The sequence below is a fragment of the Arvicanthis niloticus genome, chromosome 3, assembly GCF_011762505.2.
Source record: "Arvicanthis niloticus isolate mArvNil1 chromosome 3, mArvNil1.pat.X, whole genome shotgun sequence".
In the NCBI taxonomy this organism is placed as follows: Eukaryota; Metazoa; Chordata; class Mammalia; order Rodentia; family Muridae; genus Arvicanthis; species Arvicanthis niloticus.
Genome location: NC_047660.1, coordinates 133360877 through 133378699, shown reverse-complemented (window position 1 = coordinate 133378699; position 17823 = coordinate 133360877). Strand labels below are relative to the sequence as shown.

Here is a 17823-nt window from a genome sequence, read left to right as displayed (position 1 = left end):
ATGTGAGACTTTGACATAACCAACTGCACAGCGGTAACTCTACTGTAAGTACATTGTCCTCTTGCCCAAATTCAATACTGCTCCATTGTAAACAAGAAGTCGGGCTTAACTTGGCTTTCCACTAATAATATTTAAACTAAAACAGAAACTGACATCATAAGGGCAGGCTGAGTCGCCTGTGTTTAGATTTTGGACCATTTCTATACTGTTTCCAGAAATTTCCACCGGATGCTGCTTAATAGCTATAACAATGGGTTACATACAGAGATTAATAGGGGAAACCCGATTAAATCATCCAGACAACTGATCTTTCTGCAAAGGTCAGGCTCTCCAGAGTGGGATTTTAACACTGTGCTTTGGGCCAAGAGCCAAGGTGGACATACAGTGACTCCGTTGTCTTCCGCTCAATCCTGACAGAGCACTGAACTGTTTTACTTGGCTCTATTCATGCCCCACTTAATGCCTTAAATGGGAACTTCCAATGGTGCTGCTCTTTGCCCTGAAGATAGCCAATGGCAGAAATGCTGTCTAGTGGCAGGCAATTACCTCTCATAAATGATGCCTGCGCTAAAGTCAAGGTCGGGTTACCCCTGAGAACACCAGGAGACAAAGCCAACCTGGGAAAAAGAGAGTCACCTCTGCTATAGCTGCATTGTGTAAACCCTGGCTCAGAGTCCCTATTGTTTCAGGCTTATTTACACAGCTGGCAGAATTTACTCAACAGCACAGCTGAGACCCTGAGCTTCTCACCTCTAGACAGTGGGCTTTCTAGCAAGTGAACAGTCTTCCTTCAGAGATATATGTTCTTCTTACATTCTGATGGTAGTTAATTCAAATTTTTTCCGAGTGGGTCTTATGAGATCTGGGATGTGAGACTAGAACTTTCTGGAGTGGTTGCCGTAGTCTCAATTCATCTTAGGTTTCTTTGTCAAGAATACCCCAGGCCTCAGTCGTGCAACAGACTTTTTAAAAATGACCTACACTTTGTACTCATGTGTTTGGATGACCAATCAGGGCACCCAGTCTTGACTCTATCTTTGCTATTGAAAAGTAAGCCTAGAGATACCGAGAAAGTTCTAGAAAGAAAGCAGATTGCTTACAAATCAGTCACAGTCAACCATGTAGGGGTAGGACTTACTTTACAGAGCACTTGCTGAAGTGGTTGACTTTTCTGCAGGGTAACAGCTGTTTAACATTTCCTGGAGGACTGGGGAAGTGCCAGGACACTGGGGAAAGAGCCAACATAACGTAGTAGTTAAAAATGAGGGAAAGGTTTAGTAGAAAAAAAAGAAAGACCTGTAAGTTCAACTTTTATGGCTGGAGAGGAAATCTTGACAGCGATAAATAACAAATAAACGAGATACTGATTTTACACGAGCTACACCCCTCCCAGGCCAATCTAATATTTTAATCTACTGTCAAAAGATCTACAGATATCTGTGGATCAGAGACAGGGCCGTAAGTGCACAGGAGGAAATGATGTTCAGACAAGCCCTAGTGATCATGGTCACACTGGAGTAGCCAAAGTGGAGAACAGAGCTAAGGCTGTACCTGGAACAGGGACCAAAACCTAGGACAATTAAGTTCATCTAAGATGTTATGCTATCTCCTGCTGTTCGAAGTTAGACTTTCTGGATTGTGAGGGAGGATGATGAGGTAAAGATAACTGCAGCCAAGCCTGACAGCCGGAGCTTTATCCCTAGGGCCCATGTGACAGACGGAGAGAACCAACTCCTGCAAGCTGTCCTTTAACTTGCACATGTACACCACGGCATGCATGTGTCCTCCTGTGTAAACAAACACCTACAAAATAAAGCCGTAATTTTAAAAACTCCAATTCCCAAGCATGGGTCCATAGAGACTGTTTAGTTTTTTTTTGAGACAAACAGCTGCCATTGATGGCTTTTGATTGTACTGTTTCTTCATTCTCCTTCCAGTTATTCATATTCATGCATGTATGAGTATATGCATGTATGTATGCATGTGTGCATTGTATGCATGTAAGCATGTATGTATGTACTTATTTACTGTTTATTTGTTTGTTTGTTTTTCAAGACAGGGATTCTCTGTGTAGCTCTGGCTGTCCTGGGACTCGCTCTGTAGACGAGGCTGGCCTTGAACTCAGAGATCTACCCACCTCTGCCTCCCGAGTATTGGGATTAAAGGCATGAGTCACCTCTGCCCAGCTCAGTAGTTCATTTATTTACTAATACTTAACCAAATGTCTTGTTTTATTTTATCTGTTTCATGTGTGTCAGGTGAGTTTGGAGACCAGAAGTCAGTGTCAGTACTACCTTCCTCCATCACTCTCCATTATTTTGTGAGACAGTCTTTCTCTGAACCCGGAGCTCCTGGGTTCATCAAGGCTGCTTAGCTGTGAGGCTCCCGGGGTAGTCATCCTTCTGCTTCCCAGGGGCTGGGATTACAGGTGTGAACTGCCACACCCACTCAGAAAGCACTTTACTGATTAAACCTTCTTTCCAAGCCTAAATTACCTCACTCCACATGGTTTAAGGGATTATCTAGCTAGAGTGGTGGTGGATGAAGGACAGACAGGGACACAGAAAAGCTGGGATCAGGTGGTCTGGGCTCCCTAATGGAGTAACCGCAGCACCCTGGACACTCAGCATGTTTACTATGTACAATTCAACCAGGGTTTGGGGGTCGTTATTGCATACAGAACTCTTACCTACCAATAAGGAGGCAGGGTTTATGGTATACGGCTGAACAAGGCGATATAGGCTTAGCTAATCTCAGTGGGAGTGGTCTTAGTCAGGGACCACTCTTCAGGCCATATATATCCATGGAGAAAGCCAAGTGGACATTTTCTGTTCACACATTTGCACTCAGACCAGAGGAAGGCTTTGTCGTCTCTTTGACCCTAACCTGGACAAGGCTTTACCACTTATGTGGGTCTGAGAATTTGGTTTTTTGAAATGGCTGTGTCCGTATCAACAATACATAGCCACTCAGGACTTCATTTGTTTCCAATATTAACTATCTTACTTACATATTTAACTGCAATTATACCCAGGGATAAAGAAAGCAAAAAACGATAGCTGGTTGATTAGCTATCGCCCCAATGACGACAGTGGTATGAGAATGCATTTTGATCATGATGTCAACACTACTAATGTTATAAAAAATGTATTGAAGAACAGCAGCTTTAACATAACTAAGTCCTGACGGCTTTTTTCTACTACTTTGAAAATTTAGAATAATCTGTGATTTTTTTTAATTAGTAAAAATTTATAATGTTTAAAGTCAGCCATATCGATTAGAACTTGGACTCTTTCGTGCTGTCTTAGACTTTGAGTCTTGACTGTTGGGGTATCAGATTTCCTAAAGTACTAGTTACTTGCTGCTGTATACAGTTTCTGTACGTTGTTGCTACCCCAGTGCCCAGCTCTTATCAATGACAAAAATGTTACATTTTATAAGCATCTTTGCTTTTGTCATGGTGGGAAATAAACAGAACAAAGCATATGGAGAGAAAATTATTTCAGTCTTCCCAATGTTCACTTTTATTTTTGCTTTCCTTAATGCATGTTTCCATATCACTTCCTGTGGCTTGCTGCTGTTATGCATGCTATTTTGCCAAATAGTTCATTAAAGAAACTTTATCGGGATGTCCCCAGCAAGACTCTACATTCCAATAGAATTCTTGTATTTCACTTACAAATCTTATGTAAAACATCTAAACTAAGCGGTTACTAGACATTTTCCTTACAGATCTGGATGGAGATGAAGATGGAGGTACTTCATTGACCCATCTCTTCATTTAGCTCACTTTACACTATTCAACAGTGAAAAGCGGCCATAGTAGGGGAAAGCCAAGTGAGACACTAATTTCTGTAAGACATGCACCTTCCTTTAGTTTTTATTCCAATTGCTAGAACAGACAGATCAGGCTTGCACATGCATACCTCAGTGCAAAGTAATCAAGTTATTTTCAGGAGACTGCCTGGTGCTTGAGTTTCTGACTACAACCTGGAGAATGTCTACTGGGTGTGCAGAGAAAGGCAGGGTAGGCAGGCCAGCAGTGTGATTTCAGCATGAAGCTAAGGAGCAGGCAGCATCAGAGGCTTCATTTCGGTAAAGAGAGTGGAGCGATCTTGAGATATTTCCTCTTAAGTTAATCCTCACAAGATGCTTATAATTATCCCCATTTATAGAAGAGGAGATGGGGGGTGTTCACGTAAGTTACTCAAGGTCAAACAGCAGTGAAAGGGCAAAATTGGGATTTTAATGTAGTTCAGTTTGATGTGTTGACACACACATAGAAGTCGTCAGAAATATGGATTTGTAAATGACAGTTTTATGACACAGAAGCAAAGAAGTCCAAGGATCTAGGCTCATCCCCAGTACTTATTTCTGGCTGCATCACTGCAGGAGAAAACTCTAGACTATGGTCGTATTAAATTGAGTTTGATCCTATGACTTTTCGAAGCTTCTCATGTTCCCTTAAATCTGTATGGTCCCTTCACATCTTCCACAGACCTAAAGCATTTCACAGCTCCTGAGTGAGGCTAGAACATTTTCTTTCCATATGGAGGAGAAGTGTTTCATCATGACAAGACTCTCCTCCCCTGAAATACCTGATGGGCTGTTCTTCCCATACCTCTTTCAAAAATGAGTAATGAGGCTGGGAGGACAGTTCAGTTTGTAAGATGCTGCCTCATAGGTGTGGAGACCTACATAAAGAGCAGGGCATGGTGGCATGTGTGTGTAATCTCAGCAGTAGAAAGCCAGAGACAATGGTATGCCTTGTCGGACAACCAGCCAAGTCTACCGAAGATCAAGGGGAGACCTGTCTCAAAACAAACAAAAACCCAGAGGGATGGCTCCTGAGGAGCAATGTCAGAGGTGTACACACACACACACACACAGAGAGAGAGAGAGAGAGAGAGAGAGAGAGAGAGAGAGAGAGAGAGACACGTTTTTAAAAAGTAATAGCACAAGAATCAAAAATTGGCTCTGGCCTGTTTGAAGTGCCAACAAGATCTGTGCTTCATTTTCCAGCCAGAGAGGGGGAAGCAGCAAGTTGGTCCAAGACCTTCAGTGTGAAAGAAAATGGTGTGGAAAACATTGAAATTATAGCCACAGGTTTGGTAGGAAATGGCTTTGAGGATGTCTGGTGACTCCGGAAGTTCTGTGGCTAGTGACACTGGAGCCATGCAAGCTAGCTGGAGAAAGGCTGACCTGCAGCAAGAAAGAGCAGATCCGTGGCTTTAGGGTTGCTGGAATTCTGGACACCATCAAAGCAAAAGACTCTGAGGGAGTTCTCGGTGTTGCACAGCACAGGGAGCCTTTTCTTCCCCTGGAATCCTCTTAAGCGGGAGAGGCTTTGGGCAGAGTGGCTGTCAGCACATTCCCAGCTGGAATGACCTTCTATTCTTATCAAGCAAAGCTGACCTCCCGTCCCCGGAAAGCTCTCTGTGTTCATTTCGGAAATGAACTTCAAGTGCACACTTACACAGTTTCTAGATGACATGCACACTCCACTCCAGATGGTGAATACCATATTATACGCACCTCTGGAATCTCACCTTGGGAGAGACCGAGTGCTGGTGTACAAGAATGGGGATTTGAAAAACTTGACTTGCAGTTGATTTTGAATCCTACATAATGCTATGTCCACTCTAGCCTTTATGTCTTGGACTGGCAGCGATCCACCCCACCCACTTCTATCTGATAGCATCAAGTGGAAATCACAACCAAAACGAAAACACTTGCCATGTAATTCAAGACTTTAAATCTTTCTCCAGCCAACAGAAGCACCAAGGCTCATGAGTCCTAGAGCTAGCCCTCATGTCCTGCTCAGTCACAGGAGGATTTCAAACTCAATACCTCTATCCAGGTTACTGGGATTCCTCTCCTGAACAAAAACGTTTCTATCTTCATCATGTTGCAGAGGAATGAACTATGCAAATCATCAGCTGTCTGTGCTGTTTGTGCATTGAAAGAGAGTTTTAACATCCGTAGGAAACTGATTTTTTTTTCTTCAAAACATTCTTGAAGACTGACAGGCTCTGGTCAGAAAAAATGAGCCATTTTTACACTTCGCTTTTCCCTCATTTTAAACTTAAAAAAAAATTTTTTTGTCTTTAATTCTTGTGAAACTGTGTTGTTCAGCTGACAGAACACTAAGGTTCAGTCTGAATGTAGAGTCAGAGAACAACTTACAAAAGTCAGTTCTCTCCTCTTGTCACGTGGTTCAGATCCCCTTGAGGGGCAGGTTTCCTTACACTGAGCCATCTCACCAGCCTAGTGTTGGTTTTAATTGAGGCTTTTGGGGGTGGGGGTGGGGTTTAATGTGGAAAGGAAAGGAAATGTTCTTTTGTTTGTCTCCCTATAGGCTCTCCTTCACGGCACAGGACTGTCTCCTGTAGGAGCCTCTCTGAGCCACTAGGAATCAATGGAAAAGACAGCTCTGAGACAGGTATTATATCATCATCATCATCATCATCATCATCATTATTATTATTATTATTATTATTATTATTATTATTATATCATCAGTGGTAGTGGTAAGAGAGGTGTGTGTGTGTGTGTGTGTGTGTGCGTGTGTGTGTGTGTGTGCCTGTGATGTGTTGGGAGACTATCTACCTGCCAGAGAACCTACAAGTAGATGTCAGAGGACAACTTTGTGGAGAAGATTCTCTCCTTTCCCCTTTATGTGGTTCTGGGCATTAAATCCAAATGACCAGGCTTGGACCACAGTACCTTTATCTGCCCTGAGACAGTTTTAAGAGGGGGTTTGAAGGCTTTAGGGGAGTCTGCCAAACAGAAGAAAAGACTAGGAATTCCCAGGAATAAAGGCCAGACACACTGTGGCAGGAAAAACTCAGATCTGCTGGAGGCTGGTCAGAAATGGCAGATGAAAACAGGCCTGCAAAGGAAGAGCCCCGTCCTTTGCAATCCAAAGGATGGAGGGGTTCAGTGACCACCTGGACTGGGACAGGCTGAAGAAGGACATGCAGGAGACAGCAGCCGTGAGCCACATTTTCATCACTTCAGTCCAGTGTTGCCGGAAGCCTGGATCAAGGCACCCACTGCAGAAGCGGAGAAGAAAGCCACATCTCAAAGACATCTTGGGGGTGGAGCTGACAAGGGCGTGTGGGTGAGGAATGAGAAGTCCCAGAGATTTCTAGTTTGGGGGATAAAGCTGGCGGTGATTGTTGCCGTAAATCTCTGACTCTCCTATCTTCCTATGTACCTGGTTCCCACGCCCTCTCCACCTCTGTTCTCTTCTCTACTTCTTTTTCCCTCTGTGAGGCTCCGTCTTTGTGTATTCTTTCTGCCTCGTGGTGTGAGCTTTTCTCTACATATGATTTTTATTCTTTTCTCTAATGACCCCCTCCGTCATGGAGCACATTCCTTCTGCTTCCTAGTAGATGCAGGCGGTGCTTTTGACTTTGGATACCCTTTACCCGGTCTCATGAAATTCTCCTGTGTGCCATTCCACTATTGATTTACAAATTTTGTTTCATATTTTCCAATAAAGAGAATCTAATGAAACCAGTTCTTCTTTCCATGCTATTCTAGAGTCACTCGTCCTGGCTGTTCTCAGAATCATCTCAGGGGCTTAAAACAAACTCTGGGCTCCTGAGTCAGGCCTCTGAGGATGGGGATCCTGCCACCTGCGTTGCCGTGTTCCAGGACAACACCAGTGGGACTGGAGCTACAGGTAAGGTGGCAGGAGAGGGGTTCTAGTTGGTTCTCAGCAGTTCCAGTTACTCTCAGCTGAAGAGAGTGGGTGAAGTGGAGAGCAGGGTTACAATGTATAAAACATGGCCACCAGTTTTATATTTCTGTCTCCAGTAGCACCAACCTCTTACAACTCACAGAAGTATGTTTGCTACAGTAGTCCTACAGAAAGTAAAATATGTAAGCATATACTCATGGTCTTCAGGTGTCTTCTGTGCAGAGCACTGAGGGCGACCTTGAATCCAGACAGGAAGAGAAACGGGAAGCTGAACCTTTGGGTTGATTAGTCAGACGACAAAAAAAGAGTGTATGACGTGAAAGTAGAAAGAGACTACTAAAGGTAGGAGGGCACAGGACATATGGGGGGATTTTTTAAAAAGCAGATTGTACGTGAAAATACTAAGACAGAACCAAGAAGTTTGTACACTAATTTAAAAATAAATACAATGGTAACAAGACCACGAGTTGGGAGTAAATCCAGGGTTGGGGCAATGGCCAGCAGATAAGGTGTTTGCTGTACAACTACAAGGACCTGTGTTCAGATTCCTCTCATCCATGTGGAAGCAGGATGTGGTGACGCGTGCCTGCAGCCCTCGCACGAGGGATAGGTGGACACAGGCGGATCCCTGGGCTTGTTGGCCACACTGGTGAGCACTGGGTTCAGTAAGAGAACCTTGTCTCAAAAAATAAGACACAGAAGTCATCTGAAGTTGACCTCTGGCTTTCACACACAAGTGAGTACACACACATACTCACATACACACACACACACACAAGAAGGTGTGCCAGTTGGGTTTTGTCAACTTGACACAAACCTAGATATGTCTTGGAATCTCAGTTGAGGAATTGCCAGCAACAGATTGGCCTTTTAGTAACTCTGGGACCTTGTCTTGACTACTGATTGGTGTGGGGGAGCCCAGCTCACTACAGGCAATGCCACTCCTTAACAAGTGGTTCTAGGTTTTGTAAGAAAGCAGACTAAACAAACCCTCAAGAGCAAGCCCCGTAAGCAGCACTCCGTTGTCTGTGCTTCAGTTCCTGCCTCCACACCCCTGCCCTGACTTGCCTCCATAATGGACTATATAAAATGTAAGCTGAAATAACACCTTTATTTTCCAAGTTGTTTTTGGTCATGATGCCTTATCACAGCAATAGAACGTAAACAGAGAGAGCTGGCGGGAGGTATAGAAGAAAATGGAACTTCAGATCCAAAGCAGGGAAGGATCATGGAGGCAGAATGGTAATGTAAATTGTCATTTCCTGTATCCTATGTCATTTCTCCCTAAGCCCCTAGGAACCTTCACAAGTTCCTCAGTGTCTTTATTCTGGAAGTGGCATTAGCCTCTGGCAAAGCATGAGCAGCTCCAGCCCCCCCACCCCCACCTACGGCCCCCTCAGACATTTCCCCAAGGCATTTTGGCTTGGAATTATGTATGCCCACAAATTAAGTTTAAAATACTCCAAGTACTTCTACGTACCACGCGAACGAATGGGTCCAGGAAGCAAACAAAGGCCATCTGAGGGGGACAGCTCTGTGTCAGGTGGAATATTATGGCTGGGCAGGACTCCTCTGAACACCTAGAGGACCCCTCCCCGTTGTCATGGGTGCTCCTATGACCTATAGGAGGCCAGAGCCAATCACAGACCAGGTGACTTATGTGACTAGGGCAAGGGCATCAACCTCTTAGAGAGGCCCTGACTTCTGCCAAAGCCACAGAAACAAATCTGAGGTTGAGTGGGAGATCACCAGGGGAGTTCTTGGTGAAGTCTCTGACTAGCCCTCAAAAATACTGAAGTCATACGAGATGACTCTCTATTCTGGTCTTCTGCTTATTTTAGTGTTCCCGCCAAAGAGGGTAAACAACTTTGGAAGGCAATTCTACCTGTTCAAATATAATCCTATTCTCGGCTTCCTGGGCGAAACAAGCAGCAGTTTAGCATGGAGATTACTGTAATCTTTACCCTGGTTTTCTTGAGACAGGAGGGGTCCTGTGAGCACAGAAGTTTTAGCATCAACATCCCAAAAGTCCTAAGAAAGCCAGGAAAACTGTCACCTTCTAGCACAACAGGACAGATTTGAGGATGTTAGCTGATTTGACACTTAGGACCAAATGCTGGGTGGGGACTGCACAGAGAACGAAGCCATTTACGTGCTTTAACTGTGCTCCTCACTAATCTAGTCAAAGCTTTTCTGTTTCTCCTCTCAGATTCAGCAAATGCACTCAGTGTCTCAGTGCAGAAAACCAAATGGAAACCCAGGTAGACACGCTCACCTCACATACTGTTTATAATATGTAGCCAAATACTCTAAATGTTTCTGTTGGGGTACTTTTTAACATGTAACATTCTGGTCAGATTCTGAAAAAGGCAGATTTTTTTTTCCATTATGTAGGTGGATTTTATCCAACTAGATGAAGGTCTAAACAACAACAACAACAACAAAATGAATACAAAAATAAAACAAATGCTGAATTCCTTCTGCTCCCACAAAGGCAGTAAGTTTCCTGCCAACAGAGAACCTTCACACCCCAGCACCCGTTTCCTGGGGGACCAACTGACTGATGCTCTCTCTCTCTCCCTCCTTCCCCCTCTCTCCTCACTCTCTCTCCTTCTCCCTCTCCCTCTTCCCTCTCCCTCTTTCCCTCCTCCCTCCCCTTCTTTCTCTCCTCCCTTCTCTTGTCTCCTGTATCCTCTCTCAGCCCTTCCCCTCTCTATTTTATGTATATGTACTTTTAAATGCATGTATGGAATTAATGGAAAAAAGGTTTTTTTTTACTAGAAACTAGCCTGCTAAAGCTTGCCTCTGAATGCTTAGAGCAATTTCTCCACAATTTTTCAAAATAACAATTTGTCACTCAAATATTTGTTGAATACTTGACTTCTTATGGCTCATCACAAACATATGTGCTTAGCATACAAAAACGTGGGACATAAAACATGCAAGTCCACGTCCTCATGGGCACCCAGGTTAGTCTACTGAATCCCAGCTTGTCACAGACTGAATGCTTCTCGGTTCCTGGGTCACTACTTTTACTTTCTTATCCCACAGACTCTCCTTCCATGGCCATCTGAGTCTAAGGAGCAGAGTTCGAGCCTCTTTCCTCTTCTTTGGGTCACATCTCAGCCAACTCGTGGAAACCTATATTCTTTCTGGGGTCTTTCCACTTGGCTGTCCTTGAGAGGAAAAGTAACATTTCTTCTTCCATTGTGCTCTGTACAAACATGCTCATACCACATCACTCTGTAGGTGAGCGCGAGCACACACATACACACACACACACACACACACACACACACACAAGCGCACGAAAGTTTTGTTTAGCATGAGCAAAGTGTGCAAAAGTAAAAGTTTTTCCTCTCCTCTCCTTCAGTCAGCGCTGCAGTTCCAAGCAGGAGGTCTGTCCTTTCTTGGTGATGCTGCTGCAGCTTTTGGTGCAGTTTTGGGGTTGGAGGGGTGGGAATCTGATGAGCAGCCTCAGCACAGCATGCTTGGATGCTCCTGCAGAGCACTTAAGATTCTTGGCCAATTTACATCCTGGGGAAGCACTCATAGGCTCTTGTTCCTATGGAATCAAGACAGCAGGTTCAGCTCCAGGAAGAACATTTAACGACAGACACAGCTCCTGAATCACCCTACACCCTCTTTTCTTGTACTTTACAGATAGGATTCCCAGGAACATTTCTGCTGTCTTCTTGGTGACATAGTCCCCAGGGCAGAACCTGAGGGTGGACATGGTTCTGGCACCATGACTTTTTCACTTTTCTGCCAGCGGTGCTCTCCTTTCATAGGCAAGATGAAGAAGAGGGAGGTTACACCCATGAAGTCTCACCCACAAGACTGTCTAAAGATGAACTGAGCAAAAAACAACGGCCATGCTAACATGCTCTGGGGTGGGAAGACTGACCACGAACCCTCAATCCTACACAAAGAACCACAGGCAACTAAGGAATGCAGAGAGTGCAAGAAACAGTATTCCCAGGGAGGAATCACATTAACTGGTTATCCAATACTGAATGATCAGCCCTGAAAGCATATAAACAAGTAACATTGTACAGACTGGGCATGCTACATTTAATAATAAATATATATGTATACACATACACACACACACATGCATGTAACAACCATTGTTTAAAAAGAAGCCATAAATCTAAAAGAAAACAAGAAACACTATATGGGAGGGTTTAGAGGGAAGAAAGAAGAAAATGATGTAATTATATTATGATCTCAAAAGTAAAAAAATAATTAAAAAAAAAATTGGGAGGCAAGGCATGTTGCAAACCTTCCCCTGGCCACTTGGACCTGGCTTCCAGATCTTGTAGGTCTTTCTCCCAAAAGAGAAGTTGAGTCCAGCCTGTTGCAGCATTATCCATGGTAACCCGCTAAAAGGCTTGGAGACAGCAGGTCCAGTTACTGTGTCTGCCATCTCAGCTACCCTAAGAGTAGCAATCATCTCATCATCCAACTTGGTTTTTCTCATTCTTGCCCAAGTTTGTTCAGTTTCATTGCTTACCTGAGGCAATGACCCAGGTCTGCATCGCTGAGGGGCTTCTGACTTCAGTTGCCTTAGTCGTATCAAGTCACTTTTATGTAGTTATTTGTTGATAGATATCGCTGAGCACAGAAGCTCAGTGAAGCCTTGGGGAATGTCCTATATTCTAGACAGACACCTCTGTGTAGCCACCCTCATCGCTCAAGGGATTCATCATCAATTACACATGCAGCACAGAGCTATCATGTATATATATCAAATATACATATTTACAATATATCATATATATTACATATCATATATTGTATATATCATATATATTCATATTGTTTTAGTTAGGGTTTTACTGCTATGAACAAACACTATGACCAAGGCAACTCTTATAAGGACAACATTTAATTGGGACTGGCTTACAGGTTCCAAGGTTCAGTCCATTAGCACCTAGACATGGTGCTAGAAGAACTGAGAGTTCTACATCTTCATCCAAAGGCAGACAGAAGACTGGCTTTTTTTTTTTTTAAAGGTTTATTTATTCATGAGTACACTGTAGCTGTCATCGGACACACCAGAAGAGGACGCCAGATCCCATTACAGATGGTTGTGAGCCACCATATAGTTGCTGGGAATTGAACTCAGGACCTCTGGAAGAACAACCAGTGCTCTTAACCGCTGAGCCATCTCTCCAACCCCAGGATGAGGGTCTTAAAGCCCACACTCACGATGACACACCTACTCCAACAAGGCCACACCTCCTAACAGTGCCACTCCCTGGGCCAAGCATAAACAAGCCATCACACATATATATGTTATATATGAATTTTATATCAGGGTATCAGTTTCATTGATATTCATATACATTAATATGTATGATAGATATGAATATCAATAAAACCTAGAATTGTAGAGGTTTTGTCTTTTACTGTCTATTGTAAAGCTAAGTGCAGGCACCCAAGACCTGGAGTTTGCACATAGCTCCTAGGACCCTGCCCCCAAGTTATTTCTAATGGTGAATAAAGATGCTGACAGCTAATAGCTGGGCAGAAGATGCATAAGTAGAATTGAAGTTTTGCAGGCTTACAGGAGAGACAACCAGGAAGAGAGAGGAGTAGAAACCACTTTGGTCTGGGGTCCAAGAGAATATGGCCCAGAGGGTTGCCTGGTTGGAGTTGAGAGCAGCCCAGATAGAACACAGTAGGTGAGTAGTGAGTGATAACTTGGGGTTATCAGTGGGAAGGTAGATTCTAACAGCGTGGAGGGTAGGCAGTTACCCAGCTGCATAAGACATATTTAAAAATATAAAGGCTGTGTGTGTGTCTCTTGTCCAGGAACATGAATGTTCTAAGGTGAGGACGAAACCTCTTGCTGGGTTTTTTTAATATATTTTACTACATAGAGTAGAATATTTTTATTTTTACACTAGACCACTGTTACATGTGTATACTTTACCATATCACACCACATGCACAGACACACACACACACACACACACACACACAGAGAGTTGCACTAGTTTTGTTTAGCATGAACAAAGTGTTCAATATTTTTTCCACTCTGGAAACTAGCCCTAAAGACTAAAGTTGTGGGATTGGACAGCTCAAATTCTCAAGCTTTCTAAAGAGTCATTTTCTATTTTTCATCCAATTGCCTATCATTTATTATTTTATTTTCTATAGTTATCTATTTGTGATAACTTTAATTGTCATTGACACTCTAGAATTACCTGAGGAGAGAATCTCACTGAGGAATACTGTATTGGGTTGACATCTGGACATGTCTATGGGGAGTTGTCTTAACTAAGTTGTTGGATATGAGAAAACCCAGTCCTCTGTAGGCAGCACTTTTTCCTATACAAAGGGTCCTGGGCTGTGTGCTAGTAAAGAAATCAAACTAGGTAGGCACAAGCAAGCAAGCAGTGCACTCATCTTTCTCTGCTCTTGACTGTTGTGTGATGCAGTTTTAAATACCTGTTTCCTTGATGTTCCTAATAGGAAGGATTGCAACTTAGAATTTTAAGATAAAATAAACCCTTTCTTACCTAAAAATTTGTTCTTGTCACAGTATTTCATTGCAACAACAGAAATGCAGCTAAGTCATATCAATTTATCTATCTTTCCTTTCTGTCTATCATCTCTATATTATCTATCTACTATCAATGATCTATCTACCATCTGTTGTCTGTCCATCTAACAATATCTCACCTTTATATGCCATTACACCCATGAAGGACAGTGCGTCACTCACCTGATGGGCCTCTTAGCTCATTACAGGTGTTTACTTGAATATTGAGAGAAATTTATGATTGCTTTGTTAGACTATCTTTTGACTATCTTGTATATAAACCATTTGTTTAAAATGTGATGTAAAGTTTGAGTTTTATGGTTCTTATAGTAATTTCTATTATGTTAGTGTTAACGAAAAGGACATTTCTTAGAAATGGGGGTGTGAAGTGGAAATTTCTGGGTTTTTGTTTTGGTTTTGGAGACTCAGGTCATAATGGTGTTTTGCTAGGGCAGACAGGTGAAGGGATGTTTTGCTAAAGCTGAAAGCTGACGCGTGAAAGAATGTTTTGCTGAAGCACATACAGGTGAGAGGATGTTTTGCTAAAGCAGACACGTGAAAGGACGCACAATGTTTAGAAAGAATATCAGTATGACCAGAGGCAGTGGGACAAGGCTTGTGCTTTGGTTTGCCTTGGACTGCTTTGCTAGTCTCTGCTGACAATGCTCTGGCACTGGATGGTTGTACTGTGTTGCTGATCTTTGCTTGTTGTAACTTCATAAAGCGCAACTTGCCAAAGAACTTCTCATGATATTCCAGCAGCTTCTTGCTGCTTCCAAGGACTCGAGCCAATCTGGTAGAGCCTCTTGATTTAATCCGGATCGAGCTGCCACTGCTGATTTGAGTGTGTTGTCTGCCGAGTGGACTGGACTGTAACTGCTGACTCATGTGTGGTGGTTTGCTAATAGACTGAACTGCTAGTATCCTGACAACCAAGATTAGAATCTCCCCAAAGAACTATTTCTAAATAGGCTCACTTCCCCTGTGTCCTAATAACCTTTCTTTTCCACTACCTCTGGTGGGTGGCAGGATAGAAGGGAGGTTAAAGTGTTTAACCCTTATTAAAGTATGTTTTGAAAAATCTAAGCCTGCACTTTATAGTGTCAGAAATATATTTTAAATCTAGGCAGCACTATATCTTACATATTCTTACATTTTTTTTTCTTCCACTATAAATTGGGTCTTTTCTGCTGAGGAAGTGTCATGTATACAATAGTCCACTAGGCATTCTGTGGGTCTCCAGCTAGTGGCACTAACAGAAAGGCACCTCTTCATGTCACTGCAGGTCTCTGCTCTCTCCATGGTGTAAGATATCTGATGTGATGACTTGCCAGCAGGTGACTAGCAAGTCTTTCCCAAACTGGCCATCTTAGAGGCTCAGCATCAGTCTTTGGCCCTGGAAAGATGAGGATTCACAGTAGCAGCAGCCAGGGAGCCACGGGAGCCTTGAAAGTTGGAGCCCATTCATACTATTTGATTCCCACGTGCTTTCCATCTTTGCCATCACGTCTTCTTAGTCCCTTTGCATGTTAGGTTGTTGTAATGAGGAGCTAACACACAAAGGGCAGATTATGCTGTCTCCTTGCCTTTTAAAAAGTTACTTTCCTCTCTCTGTCTCTCTGTATTTGTGTATATCTCAGTCTCTCTGTCTCTCTGTCTCTCTGTCTCTCTCTCTCTCTCTCTCTCTCTCTCTATCTCTATCTCTCTCTCTCTCTCTCTGTGTGTGTGTGTGTGTGTGTGTGTGTGTGTGTGTGTGCATACCATTGCATCATGGCATCTGTATGAAGGACAGCTTTGTGGAATGAGTTCTCTTCTTCTGTCTTTACAGGGGTTCTGAGGATCAAATCAGGTCAGCAAGCTTCTGCGGCATGCAGTTTTACCCACAAAGCCATCTTGTTGGTCCATTGTCTCCTATTTTTGATATATTTGTATGACATTATTACTATTATCATCTTCTGTGTGTTAATATGAGACAAAGATCTGTATGCATTATGGTGCTTTCATACCATGTGTGTGTATACACTCATACTAAAAATTGTGTCATACCATAAGGTCGTCTGATTTAGATAGCTACACAAATATTACTCTGGATGTTTCTGTACATGTATTTTTATACAAAAATAACAATTTGAATTGATCTGAATATTGACTAACATCAGATTATTTTCTAAGGCACAGTCACATGATGCATAATAGTCTGGTTAAAAATAGATCGAATATATTCAAAAATTATGTTTCCTAGCTATGTTCTATCCATCTTAGTCTTTTTAAGTAGATTCTATGGTGTTTGTGCAACGGAAATATCACAGACCATCTTTCTACTCTGAGTGGTGAGTATCTACCCTTTCCTCTGGCCACTTCTTCAATGTGAAATAATAACCAAATGAGTTCTTCTGAATTCTGCCCAACAGACTCTCTCAGCTGCTGCTCCAGCCGTCTTCAGTGGGCTTTTAACACAGCATAAGTCCATTTCTGGCTAGCAGCAATACACCATACCCATGTTTGTGCCAAGCAGGTCCTAATTCTTTCTCCCTCTGTCAGATGGTTTTGGTGAATTCTTGATTCATTGGAGTGGATAGAAAGAAAGATACTACTACAATAGAGGCATATGAACCTAGGGTACCTATCTATGAAGCTTGCTCAGGTATCAATTTATTGCCAATCTGACCTTGATTTATTTCATCCATCATGTAGAGAATTGCTGTCATATTCAAGCAGTCCTGTTACTTGGCAGATCTAATAGTACTCATAAAAAACAGCTCTAGTTTTAGTCACTTGGTGTTCCTTGGTGGGATGAAACATCCACGACCAGTAAAGTATCATGCTGTTTTGCCAAATGGGGACTTGGTTTCTGCCACAAAAGATATGGCTTTGCTCCAGAATCCTGTGGTCTTATAGATTCTATACAGCACTCACAGATAACCCTAAAAGCATCAAAGCAGGTAAGTCATAATCATAGGAGACAGAGTAGCTCTCCCTTCAGGGTGGACTTGTAGATCCCCGCCTTCCTCTGATTTGCATTTAAAACTAAATGGAGTGTGTGTGTGTGTGTGTGTGTGTGTGTGTGTGTGTGTGTGTGTGTTTAAGGAAAGAGAAAACTCAACATTCTCCTTGGCTGTCCATGGATCTCCCAGCAATGTCATTATGCATTTGCTATCATTATAAATCATATTTTTCTGAGATTCTGACAGGACTACTAGCCTGAAGGCCATGAGTTGCAGTGGCAGTCCAATCTAGATACAAACAAGTATGACTGTCTATCTTATTATAAGCCTCTAAGTCAGTGGCTCTCAACCTGTGGGTCATGACCCCTTTGGGGTTACCTAAGATCATTGGAAAACATAAAGATTTACATCTTGATCCATAATCAGAGCAAAATTTTAGTTATGATGTAGCATAGGAACCGTATTTTAAAGGGGTGCAGCATTAGGAAGGTTGAGAAGCACTGCTGTAAGTGAACCTTTATTTAGTCTCCAGGGAAGGTCATGGAAAACTGGATATTCAAGATATCAAGATTAGCCACCAACTGTTCCCATTCCAGGTACCCATTCTCTCTGTCAGC

At 42.8% G+C, this 17823-nt stretch overlaps 1 protein-coding gene across 1 annotated transcript in view; it reads right to left on the bottom strand.

The window, feature by feature from the left end:
* The window catches only part of Stat4 (signal transducer and activator of transcription 4), a 110318-nt gene extending 101031 nt beyond the window's left edge, over positions 1 to 9287 (bottom strand). The window contains exons 1-2 of the mRNA XM_034498061.3: positions 9189 to 9287; positions 1139 to 1226 (exon numbers count right to left, since the gene is read on the bottom strand). The gene's annotated coding sequence lies outside the window, so the exon portion shown is untranslated. The remainder of the gene's footprint in view (positions 1 to 1138; positions 1227 to 9188) is intronic.
* Positions 9288 to 17823: the final 8536 nt, after the last annotated feature.